Genomic DNA, 13,369 nt, shown 5'->3' on the forward strand with positions numbered 1-13,369 from the left:
AGCCTTGTTTATAAAAATGCATCCATACAATGGAATACTATGCACTAGTAAGAAAGAAAGTACAAAGTCACAAAGTACTTTCTAGAAAGTACCTGAGAATATATTGCTAAATAAAAATAAGCAAGGTCTAGAACAGTAGATAGTCTTACTTTTTTTTTTCAGAAGAGAGAGAAAAAAGAATATATATATTATTTGCTATGTTTTCCTTAAGAACCAATGGAAGAATTCACAAGAAATTTTTTAAACTGATTACCCAAGTGGTGGGAGTGGGTTGACAGGAACAGGATAAAACTGGGACTTTTCATTGCATCACTCTGTGCATTATTTTGATGTTTGAACCACTTAAATATGGTTGCCCAAACACAAAACATTTAAATATGAAAAAAGCTTGAATTCTAGGTGAGACGACTGGCCCTTTGTGGATGCTTCCTCTTGGTGCATCTTTCCATGCATTGACTTGTCCTGTTATTATCCCCTTGGTACAGCAGAGAGGTTCAGTGACTTACCCAAGATCTTTCTGTTCCCTGAAGATAGATGTCATGGCCACACCAAGTTCCAGGCTTGCATCATTCTGGACTCCAGAGGAAAGAGAAGCATCTTCTTCTCACCAGCATTCACAGATGAAAAATCTTATGGGAGGACTCTGATTAGCTCTTCTCGAGTCACGTGCTCGTCCCTGTGTTAAGATGCAGCAACGGCAATTTACCATCAGAACCACAGGGGTGGAGGTTTCAAAAGGAGGAAAATACCACTACGAAAGGGGAGTAGTAACAGAGTACAGGTCAAAAATCCATCCCAGTGGGGAAGGCAGGTGACAATTCTTAGAGTGTGGCATATGCCACGATGTGGATCAGCACAGTGTGCTGTCTGTAGGAGCCCAGAGGAGGCAATGGTCCAGTCAGGAAGGCTTCTTGGAGGCGGTGAGGCTATGGAGATGAGTTTTAGGAGATGAGTAGGAGGTCTTCTATGGAAGGGGAAGAGCTGTGCCTGGCTGCAGGCGGTGAGAACAGCGGCGTGAGCAATGACCCAACAAGGAAGGAAGCATATGGGCTACATTATGTCCCCCCAAATTTATATGTCGAAGCCCTAACCCCCAGGACCTCAGAATGTGATTGTACATAAAGAGATAATTAAGTTACAATGTGACCCCAAAGAACAGGCCCTCATCCAATCTGACTCATATCCTTATAAAAAGAAATGCAGACTCACAAGAGACACCAGCACTGTGTGCAGGGGGGAGACCAGGTGAGGACACAATGAGGAGGTGGCAACCCGCAAGCCAGAGAAGATTCAGAGTCCAGCTCAGACCCTTCAGGCCCTCGCCACCTTCATCATGAAAATTCTTAGTCTCTCCACGTGTGGTTTGCAGAGTGAGGACCAGGCCAAACAATGCAGACATTTCCTAGAGTCTGTCCCACATTTGCCAAGGAACAAGGATTGGTTGAGCACCTCCTGTGTGCCAGGACCTGTTCTGAGAATACCCGGGAGAAAGGAAGAAATGGGCAGCCCTGGTTCCCAGGAAGGGGACAGCCCATCCCCAAGGCTAAGGGCAGTGAGGTGGCCCAGAAACCAGGGCATAGCCCTCCTTCCTCCACCAGAGTCCACATGGGAAGGGCTTTGAGGCTGCTCCCCAGTCTGAAGCCTGGCTCAGACCCCCCAGGGCAGCACTATCAGGATGGGGGTGAGGGAATACTCTGCCAGAGTCTTCCAGCTGCGACCCCCTACTACCTGTTCTTCTGGGCCCCATCTCTCACCCTTTCACACACTGTCACACTCATTAAATGAGATAATCTAAGTAAAGCACTTAGCATCCTGCTTGGCTACAGCGAGCACTTGATAAATGTGAGCTTGCAGCCACCCCTCCCACTCCACACAGTCTGTCTGTACCCACTGCATACGTCAGCCCTGGCGGTCACTCTGACACCGGAATACCACTCCCTGACATACCTGTCCGCACTCCAGTTTGCAGGGACTCTCAAGCACACACTCACAGGGGACCTCACTCATACCATGCCCCATTATTTTCCATCTGCAAACACCCGTGGCAAATCCTCGGGGACAAAAGGCCAGGCGACAGGGACAGGGCAGTGGGAAAAGCTTGCTATCCACGAGTCAGCCCTGCCACAGAGGCCTGAATCTGGCGAAGCCCATGAAAGGGAGCCACAGTGATGCCCCCAGCCCACTCATAGGGCTGATGAGAAGGCACCAGCCTGGGACAAGCCTCCAACAGAGAGGGTGGGGTGAGGTGTCCTGAGACTCTACAGAACTGAACCAAGCTAGGAGCAGGGCTCTGCAAGGGTTATCCTGACCCACAAAGCCTTCCCGCCTCAGGTCAAAACCAGGACCCTAATCCTGAGTGGTTTAAAACTGACTAAAGAATGGGAGGGATAGAGGGAAGGGATCAAGGACTTTGCCTCCTTCGAAATTCCACCCAAGGGTCATGCATAAAAGCCCTGACTCTTGGTCAGAGTCATAGTAGACAGGCAGAGAACAAAAAGACATCATATGAAAATGAACAGGAACTGTGGTCTGGTCCTCAGAAGAGCAGAGGAGGAGAGGAGCTAAGGCTGAGCTCCCACACAGGCTCAATGCCATGAACACACACCCAACACAGATGCCCCATGCAGTCCATAGACACACTCAGCACAGAGACATAACCCAGCTTGATAGACTCAGCAGACACACACCAAGCTACATGGCATGGACCCGTCTCACCTCTCGTGTCCGCACATGCATAGTACGCACGGCAGTGCCACACTCCCAACAGCAGCACATAAAGCACAGCACACACTGAATGCATGCCCAGCCAAAGCCCAACACAGCCAGCAGAGCTTCTCCTCATCCACGCAGATAAGCCCAGAAACAGGCACAGTGCTTTCAGGGACCCACATGTGCACACATGCACATATGTGTCCCGGCATGCAGATACTGCTCCCCCTCCTCAGATAGTCCTGGGTTTACATTGCTTTTCTCCCCATTGCCTTTCCTGGTGTCTGTGTCTATCCCACGTGACTTTTCAAGACTTATCAGGCCAGAATCTGTCAGTCCTTAGTACTTCCCCACTCCTGATCTTCTCCTTCACCAGGGATTCATGTCCATTGACATCATACTCGCAACACATGCTCACACAAGTATACACACTGCTCAAGGTCATGGGGAAGCCCTGGGAAGCAATCTTAGCCCATAGGGCATTTCCCTGCTCCATGAGTCAGCCAGAAGGCAGAAGGTAGGGACTCCGCAGCATAATCGCCCACCGCAGGATGTGGATTCCAGGTTCCTTGTTCAGCCCCACCCCCACGTGCACCTGCTGCTTATTTGCAGTTTCAGAGCATACTGTGCTGTCCCCAAAATTCTAGCTCCCTCTGCCTAGAAGGCCCCCCTTCTCTAGCTGTCAGGTACTCTCAGAGTTTTCAGGAATCAGAGAATTTCATGGGCCAGTGAAAACTCAAGAGAAAGTTTGGGGAATGACAGGAGGTTACCAAGTTTTCATTTTGTTAGTAAGGATATTTAAAATAGAGCAACCATTCTCTATCCATGACCATTTGATAAAAAGGACAATTTAATACCAACAAAGTAGGAAGGGCATAATCTCAGGATAAAGAGTAATCCTTTATGTTGAACACATTTAGCTTTATGTAAAACCCACTGTGTTGTCCTTTTTCTCATTTCACCCCCTGAGCCAATGAAAACTTCGTCACAAATCAGTATTGGGGACCACCGTGTCCTTGGCTCACACTGCATCTCCTCCTGGAAGCCCATCTCACCCACTCAGGCCCTCGCCCGTGCTCCCCCAGCACTGGTCTCGTGTGTACTCTGCACATACACCCATGATCGTTATTGTTTCTCAAGGGCCCACCCAGTTAAGCACTGCCAGGTGCTTAACACGGATTATCCTATTTTATCCTCATAACCCTGAAAGGTGAACATTTACAGATGGGACACTGTTAAGTGGCTTCCCTGATCCTGAAACCCCTTGCTGGAGGGAGTAGTGGAAAGAATTACAAAGACAGGACCAGCTGCCAACATAGGTTTGCCCCTTCCTAGCTGTAGGATTTGGGCAAGTCACTTCACTAGTCTGAGTCTCCATGAACTAGAAACTATAACACCTACCTCACTATGTTCTGAGGAAGTACATAGCAATCTCCTGAGATGGTGCCTGGCACACAGAAGAGACTGGACAGCGTGAGTTACTTCGTCTCCCACATTTCCCAACCCCTGTGGCTTTCCTATACTACATTCTACTGATTGTCTTTCTAGCTGTCTTTCCATGGCTTCTGTGTTAAACCCTATTGCTTTCCTCCTCTTCAAAAGTGGGGTGAATCAGGAGAAAATCCTTGGTCCTATTCTATCTAGGCTCCCTCACCAGCTGAGCGCATCCCGTCTCATGACTCTCAACATCATCTATACACTGACTCCAAAATATAACTCTCCAGTCCTGATCTCTTCCCAGAATCCAAACCCACATAATGAACTTCCTACTGGACACCTCTCCATATGGCCTCAGGAGTCTCCATATAAATTTTTAAAAATACTATCAAACTGACACTTGATTCTTCTCACTCCAATCCATTCTTCTACCAGTTTTCCCAAATCAGTAAGTCACAACATCTTGCCCAGTTACTCAAGTCAAAATCACATTCCACTCTTCTCTTTCTCCCACCCATCATCTGCAATCAGCAAATTTCACCAGTTCATCTCCAAAAAATTAACGAAAACCCTTCATTTCTCTTCATCTCACCAATGTTACCTGAGTCTGAGCTTCCAACTTCTCTCATCTGGTTCACACCAACAACATCCTAACTGGTGTCTGCACGTACTTTTACTCCTTAAAAATACTACTTTTAAAGACCATTTTCAAATCAGGCAGTGCAAGACCTTCAGTTTTGTTCTTTTTACAAAATTGTGTTGGATATTTTAATGGCTTTTTGTATGTTTTGTTTAAATTTTAAAATGAACTTGTGATTTTTAACAACAAAAAAATTTACAGGGGTATTGATTGAGATCGCTCCAAATCTATCGATCAGTGTAGGCATACCAGATATCTTAACAATATTGAGTCTTCCAACCCAAGAACATATATATTGGTTTATTTATTGAGTCTTTGTTTCAACAGTGGTTTATAATTTTTATTTATTTTTTTTTTAATTTTTTATTGTGGGTTGTTCAAAACATTACAAATTTCTTGACATATCATATTCCACACTTTGATTCTAGTGGGTTATGAACTCCCACCTTCACCCCATACACAGATTGCAGATTCACATCAGTTACACATCCATTGATTTACAAATTGCCATACTAGTGTCTGTTGTGCTCCGCTGCCTTTCCCATCATCCACCCTCCCCCCTCCCCACCTCTCCCCTCCCCTCCCCTCCTCTCTCTCTACCCCCTCCACTGTATAACCCTGAGGGTCTCCTTCCATTACCGTGCAATTTACCTTCTCTCTCCCTTTCCCTCCCACCTCTCATCCCTGTTAAATGTTAATCTTCTTCTCCTGTTCTTCGTCCCTACTCTGTTCTTAGTTACTTTCCTTATATCAAAGAAGACATTTGGCATTTGTTTTTTAGGGATTGGCTAGCTTCACTTAGCATAATCTGCTCTAATGCCATCCATTTCCCTGTAAATTCTATGATTTTGTCATTTTTTAATGCAGAGTAATACTCCATTGTGTATAAATGCCACATTTTTTTTATCCATTCGTCTATTGAAGGGCATCTAGGTTGGTTCCACAGTCTTGCTATTGTGAACTGTGCTGCTATGAACATCGATGTAGCAGTGTCCCTGTAGCATGCTCTTTTTAGGTCTTTAGGGAATAGACCAAGAAGGGGAATAGCTGGGTCAAATGGTGGCTCCATTCCCAGCTTTCCAAGAAATCTCCATACTGCTTTCCAAATTGGCTGCACCAATCTGCAGTCCCACCAGCAATGTACAAGTGTACCCTTTTCCCCACATCCTCGCCAGCACTTGTTGTTATTTGACTTCCTAATTGCTGCCAATCTTACTGGAGTGAGATGGTAGCTTAGGGTGGTTTTGATTTGCATTTCTCTGACAGCTAGAGATGTTGAGCATTTTTTCATGTACTTGTTGATTGACTGTATGTCCTCCTCTGTGAAGTGTCTGTTCAGGTCCTTGGCCCATTTGTTGATTGGGTTGTTTGTTCTCTTATTGTCTAATTTTTTGAGTTCTTTGTATACTCTGGATATTAGGGCTCTATCTGAAGTGTGAGGAGTAAAGATTTGTTCCCAGGATGTAGGCTCCCTATTTACCTCTCTTATTGTTTCTTTTGCTGAGAAAAAACTTCTTAGTTTGAGTAAGTCCCATTTGTTGATTCTAGTTATTAACTTTTGTGCTATGGGTGTCCTATTGAGGAATTTGGAGCCCGACCCCACCGACTGTAGATCGTAGCCAACTTTTTCTTCTATCAGACGGCGCGTCTCTGATTTGATATCAAGTTCCTTGATCCATTTTGAATTCACTTTTGTGCATGGCGAGAGAAAGGGATTCAGTTTCATTTTGTTGCATATGGATTTCCAGTTTTCCCAGCACCATTTGTTGAAGATGCTATCCTTCCTCCATTGCATGCTTTTAGCCCCTTTATCAAATATAAGATAGTTGTAGTTTTGTGGATTGGTTTCTGTGTCCTCTATTCTGTACCATTGGTCCACACGCCTGTTTTGGTACCAGTACCATGCTGTTTTTGTTACTATTGCTCTGTAGTATAGTTTGAAGTCTGGTATCGCTATACCGCCTGATTCACACTTCTTGCTTAGCATTGTTTTTGCTATTCTGGGTCTTTTATTTTTCCATATGAATTTCATGATTGCTTTCTCTATTTCTACAAGAAATGCCATTGGGATTTTGATTGGCATTGCATTAAACCTATAGAGAACTTTTGGTAATATCGCCATTTTGATGATGTTAGTTCTGCCTATCCATGAACAGGGTATATTTTTCCATCTTCTAAGATCTTCTTCTATTTCTCTCTTTAGGGTTCTGTAGTTTTCATTGTATAAGTCTTTCACCTCTTTTGTTAGGTTGATTCCCAAGTATTTTATTTTTTTTGAAGATATTTTGAATGGAGTGGTTGTCCTCATTTCCATTTCAGAGGATTTGTCGCTGATATACAGGAATGCCTTTGATTTATGCGTGTTGATTTTAAATCCTGCCACTTTGCTGAATTCATTTATTAGCTCTAATAGTTTCTTTGTAGAGCCTTTTGGGTCTGCTAGATATAGAATCATATCATCTGCAAATAGTGATAATTTAATTTCTTCTTTTCCTATTTTTATGCCTTTAATTTCTTTCGTCTGTCTAATTGCTCTGGCCAGTGTTTCGAGAACTATGTTGAAGAGAAGTGGAGAGAGAGGGCATCCCTGTCTTGTTCCAGATTTTAGAGGGAATGCCTTCAGTTTTTCTCCATTCAGAATAATGCTAGCCTGAGGCTTAGCATAGATTGCTTTTACAATATTGAGGTATGTTCCTGTTATCCCTAGTTTTTCTAGAGTTTTGAACATAAAGGGATGCTGTACTTTGTCAAATGCTTTTTCCGCATCTATCGAGATGATCATATGGTTCTTATTTTTAAGTCTATTGATGTGGTGAATAACATTTATTGATTTCCGTATATTGAACCAGCCTTGCATCCCAGGGATGAATCCTACTTGATCATGGTGTACAATTTTTTTTATATGTTTTTGTATCCGATTCGCCAGAATTTTATTGAGGATTTTTGCATCTAGGTTCATTAGAGATATTGGTCTGTAGTTTTCTTTCTTTGAAGTGTCTTTGTCTGGTTTAGGTATCAGGGTGATGTTGGCCTCATAGAATGAATTTGGAAGTTCTCCCTCCTTTTCTATTTCCTGAAGTAGCTTGAAAAGTATTGGTATTAGTTCTTCTTTAAAGGTTTTGTAAAATTCTGCTGTATACCCATCGGGACCTGGGCTTTTCTTAGTTGGTAGTCTTTTGATGGTTTCTTCTATCTCCTCAATTGATATTGGTCTGTTTAGGTTTTCTATATCCTCCTGACTCAATCTGGGCAGATCATATGACTTAAGAAATTTATCTATGCCTTCACTATCTTCTAATTTATTGGAGTATAAGGATTCAAAATAGTTTTTGATTATCTTCTGTATTTCTGAAGTGTCTGTTGTGATATTGCCTTTTTCATCCCGTATGCTAGTAATTTGAGTTCTCTCTCTTCTTCTCTTCACTAGCATCGCTAAGGGTCTGTCGATTTTGTTTATTTTTTCAAAGAACCAACTTTTAGTTTTGTCAATTTTTTCAATTGTTTCTTTTGTTTCGATTTCATTAATTTCAGCTCTGATTTTAATTATTTCTTGCCTTCTACTTCTTTTGCTGTTGTTTTGCTCTTCTTTTTCAAGGATTTTGAGATGAAGTATGAGATCATTTATTTGTTGGTTTTTTCTTTTTTTAAGGAATGAACTCCAAGCAATGAATTTTCCTCTTAGAACTGCTTTCAATGTGTCCCATAGATTCCGATATGTTGTGTCTGTGTTTTCATTTATCTCTAAGAATTTTTTAATTTCCTCCTTGATGTCTTCTATAACCCATTGATCATTCAGTAACCTATTGTTCATTCTCCAATTGATGTATGCTTTTTCCTTCCTTCTTTTATCGTTGATTTTCAGTTTCATTCCATTATGATCAGATAAGATGCATGGTAATATCTCTACTCCTTTATATTGTCTAAGAGTTGCCCTGTGACATAATATATGATCTATTTTTGAGAAGGATCCATGTGCTGCTGAGAAAAAAGTGTAACTGCTTGATGTTGGGTGGTATACTCTATATATGTCAATTAGGTCTAGGTTATTAATAGTGTTATTGAGTTCTATAGTTTCCTTATTCAACTTTTGTTTGAAAGATCTGTCCAGTGGCGAGAGAGGTGTGTTGAAGTCTCCCATGATTATGGTGTGGTGGTCTATTAGACTCTTGAACTTGAGAAGAGTTTGTTTGACGAACATAGCTGCACCATTGTTTGGGGCATAAATATTTATGATTGTTATGTCTTGTTGGTGTATGGTTCCCTTAAGCAGTATGTAGTGTCCCTCTTTATCTCTTTTGATTAACTTTGGCTTGAAATCTATTTTATTTGATATGAGTATGGACACGCCTGCTTGTTTCCGAAGTCCATATGAGTGATATGATTTTTCCCAACCTTTCACCTTCAGCCTATGTATGTCTTTTCCTATCAAATGCGTCTCCTGTAGGCAGCATATTGTTGGGTCTTGTTTTGTGATCCATTCTACTAGCCTGTGTCTCTTAATTGGTGAGTTTAAGCCATTAACATTTAGGGTTATTATTGAGATATGGGTTGTTCTTCCAGCCATATTTGTTTATTTCTGTTACTAAACATTGTTTGTTTTCCTCTTTGATTGTTTCCCCCCCCCCCTTTACTGTCCTACCTCCCACTGTTGGTTTGCATTGTTATTTTCCATTTCCTCTTCCTGTAATACTTTGGCTAGGATGTTTTGAAGAGATGGTTTTCTAGCTGCGAATTCTTTAAACTTTTGTTTATCGTGGAAGGTTTTAATTTCATTCTCCATCCTGAAGCTTAATTTCGCTGGATACACAATTCTTGGTTGGAACCCATTATCTTTCAGTGTTTGAAATATGTTATTCCAGGATCTTCTAGCTTTCAGAGTCTGTGTTGAAAGATCAGCTGTTATCCTGATTGGCTTGCCCCTAAATGTAATCTGCTTCCTTTCTCTTGTAGCTTTTAAAATTCTCTCCTTATTCTGTATGTTGGGCATCTTCATTATAATGTGTCTAGGTGTGGATCTCTTATGATTTTGCACATTCGGCGTCCTGTAGGCTTCTAGGATTTGGGATTCTGTCTCATTCTTCAAGTCTGGGAAGTTTTCTTGTATTATTTCATTGAATAGACTGGTCATTCCTTTGGTTTGGAGCTCTGTACCTTCCTGTATCCCAATGACTCTTAAGTTTGGTCTCTTAATGTTATCCCATATTTCTTGGATGTTCTGCTCATGGTTTCTTAACAGTCTTGCTGAGCTGTCTATGTTCTTTTCCAGTTGAAATACTTTGTCTTCATTGTCTGATGTTCTATCTTCTAAGTGTTCTACTCTGTTGGTAGTATTCTCCATTGAGTTTTTAAGTTGGTTTATTGCTTCCTGCATTTCTAGGATTTCTGATTGCTTGTTTTTTATAACCTCTATCTCCCTGTATAGTTGATCCTTTGCTTCCTGGATTTGTTTGCGTAATTCGTTGTCGAAGTGATCTTTCATTGTCTGATTTTGCTGTTTAATGTCTTCCTTGATACTCCAGATCATCTGAAGCATGTATATCCTGAATTCTTTATCTGACATTCCATCTGCTGCAGCTGTTACCTCTTCTAAAGTTGCGTTGACCTGCATTGCTTGTGGTCCTTTCTTTCCTTGTCTTTTCATACTGCTTACGTATCTTTCCTGCAGGTGCGGGCGGCGGCTCTGCTCTCTCCTTATTCCAATTGGGGTGTCGTGGCTACCACGCCGGCAGGTCACTGGGCCTGTTCTGGGAGCTGGTGGCGGCTCTGTTCTGCCCCTACTCCAATTGGGGTGACGTGTCTGTCGTACCAGCAGGCCACTGGGCCTGTCCTGCTGGTCGGTCGCAGATCTGCCCACCTTTCGGGCACGAGTGGAGGCTCTGCTTTGCCCCTACTCCAATTGGGGTGTCGTGACTACCCCGCCTGCAGGATGCTGGGTCTGTTCCTGGCAAGGGAGGCGACTCTGCTCTGTCACTACTCCAATTAGGGTGGTGTTTGTACCCCGCCGGCAGTATAATTTTTAATGTAAATATGTTCAGTATTATATGTGTTTTGCTAAATCTATTTCTACATACTTAATGTTTTTATGTTATTTTAATAATTTTTACATTTTACTTTTCTAATTGTCTATTGCTAATATATAGAAATACAATTGATTTTTATATATTGACTTTTTACCTTATAAAAATGTTAAATTCCATTATTAATTCTGGGAACTTTTGAAGACTCCTTAGGATTTTCTACATAAATAATTATGTTGTCTACAAATAAAAGCAGTTTTGCTTCTCCCCTTCCAGGCTTTATACCTTTTATTTTATTTTATTTTCTTGTCTTATTACATTATCTAGGGCTTCCAGGATAATACTGACTGGAAGTAATGAAAGCAAGCATTTTAACTTTATTTCTAAAGAGGAGAAAAGCATTAATTCCTTCACCAGAAAGTTTGGCATTACCAGTTTATTTTTCAAAGATACTATTTAAAAGGTTGGAGTTCCCTTCTACTCCTAGTTTACTGAGAGGTTTTTTGTTTGTTTGTTTTTAGTAGTGGGGATTGAACCCAGGGGTGCTTTACCACTGAGTCACTCCCCAGCCCATTTTATTTTTTATTTTGAGGCAGGGTCTTGCTGAGTTGTTGAAGCAGGCCTCAAACTTGTGATCCTCCTGCTCTAGCCTCCTGAGTTGCTGAGATTACAGGCATGCACCACCACACCCAGCAGTTTTTTTGTTTTTTCACATTATGAATGGGTATTAAATTTTGTCAAGTGCTCTTTTTCTGCATTGATTAAGACGACTTTATTCTTTTCTTTTATTCTGTTAATGTGGTAAATTATATTGATAGTTTTTAAAATGTTAAACTTTGCATTCCTAGAGTAAACCATACTTAGTAATAATGTATCATCCTTTTCATTTATTGATAGACCTGATTTGATAATATCTTGTTAAAGATTTTTGCCTCTTTGTTTGTGAGTGATATTGACTTATAGCTTTCCTTCCTTGTAATATCTTTGACAGGTTTTTGCATCAGAGCTATGTCAGATTAAAGATTGCTGCAATTTGTTTGTTTGTTTGTTTGTTTATGCTGCTTCCCTATCAAGAAGGAGAGTCTAATTTCCTTCCTTTTGTATCTGGGCTGGCTTAATGACTTGCTTGACCATGGAATTGTACTTTCAAAATCAGGTCACAGGCAGTTTTGCAGTTTCTTCCCAGTCTTCCTGCAACACTTACATTTAAAGACCCAACTCCCTGATGCCACAGGAGAACTTAAGCTAACCAAGAAGCCATGTGGAGAGGAGGGAAAGATGCCCAGCCAGCCTCCAATTTTACATACCCCAGCCATTTGAGCCATACCAGTTGAGAACCCGTTGTGGAGGATAGATGAGCCACCTCTACTGTGGTATGTCCAAATTCCTGACCCCAGAATCATGAGATGGCATAAGAATAAATTGAGTTTTAAACTGCTACCTTTAGGATGATTAGTTGTACAGAAATGACCAGCAGAAGGATTATGCTAGGTTCATAAAAAGAGTTGGGGTATGTTCCTTCTCCTCCGTCTGCGAGCTTGTGTAAGATGGATATTATATATTCCTTAAATGTTTGATAGAATGTACCAGTGAAACCAACTGGGTGGAAAATTTTTGTTATAAATTTAAGTTTTTAATAGATAGTTATCAAGACGTTTTACTTTTTCTAGAATGATCTTTTAAATGTCCATAAATTATATCACTTCCCTATGAAAACCCTCAATGGCTTCCCCTTGCACTAAGAATATAATAAAAGTCCCTCCACAACCTAGAAAGCCCTTTATGATCTAGCTGCTACCTGCCTTTCTCATCTCACCTGGAGCTGCAATCCTGATTTACAGGGCTGACTACTTTATTTATAGTGCTTAGGTTTCAGCTCAGGTGTTACCTCCTTAGGGAAGATCAACAAGTCAAAACTCCCCCCTTGTCAATCACTCTATATCATATTACCAACTTTAAAAATTATACATCATCTATCACTCTCTGACATCATCTCCTTTCTTAGTTAACTCACTTATCTTTTACATGATCACAGTAACTTTTTAGAATTTCAGGTTTCTATAGGCATTCATGTATATATCCCTGTAGCCTAAAATAAACTGTCATCAAAGCCCATAGAATATGGCACACCTGTACTCTCAGCAAGTAGGGAGTCTAAGGCAGAAGGATCACAAGTTTGAGGCCAGCCTCAGCACTTGGTGAGGTCCTAAGCAACTTAGCGAGAACCTGTCTCAAAATAAAAAGGACTTGGAATGTAGCTCAGTGGTAAAGCCCTCCCTTGGGTTCAATCCCTAGTACCCTCCCCCCCAAAAAAAGTCATAGAATAATTATTCACTAAATTGTTGACTTATTGCCCTGGGCCCCCAGCCGTTACCTAATTGCTTTGATTGGTTCCCCCAGAAATGGCCAGCATCAGATAAAAAAGAAGGGGCAATTCCAGTGGCTACACCTGCCCATAGGTTTTCTCCTACTAGGGTCAGACTCCAGCCTGGCTCCCTCTCATCATTAGCAACTAAGAGGCAATAGGCAACTCCAAGGCTACTGAGGAGAAGGGACCAGTGTAGTA

At 41.6% G+C, this 13,369-nt stretch overlaps 1 long non-coding RNA gene across 1 annotated transcript in view; it reads right to left on the reverse strand.

Annotated features, from left to right (window-relative positions):
* Positions 1-13,369, reverse strand: part of LOC124109698 (uncharacterized) — a 62,483-nt gene that overhangs the window by 21,090 nt on the left and 28,024 nt on the right. The window contains exon 3 of the long non-coding RNA XR_006857075.2: positions 507-676. This is a non-coding gene — a long non-coding RNA (uncharacterized LOC124109698). The remainder of the gene's footprint in view (positions 1-506; positions 677-13,369) is intronic.

This window comes from Marmota monax, unplaced genomic scaffold, assembly GCF_021218885.2.
Source record: "Marmota monax isolate L192 unplaced genomic scaffold, Marmota_monax_Labrador192_F-V1.1 WCK01_AAM20220418_F8-fsc00008, whole genome shotgun sequence".
Lineage (NCBI taxonomy): Eukaryota > Metazoa > Chordata > Mammalia > Rodentia > Sciuridae > Marmota > Marmota monax.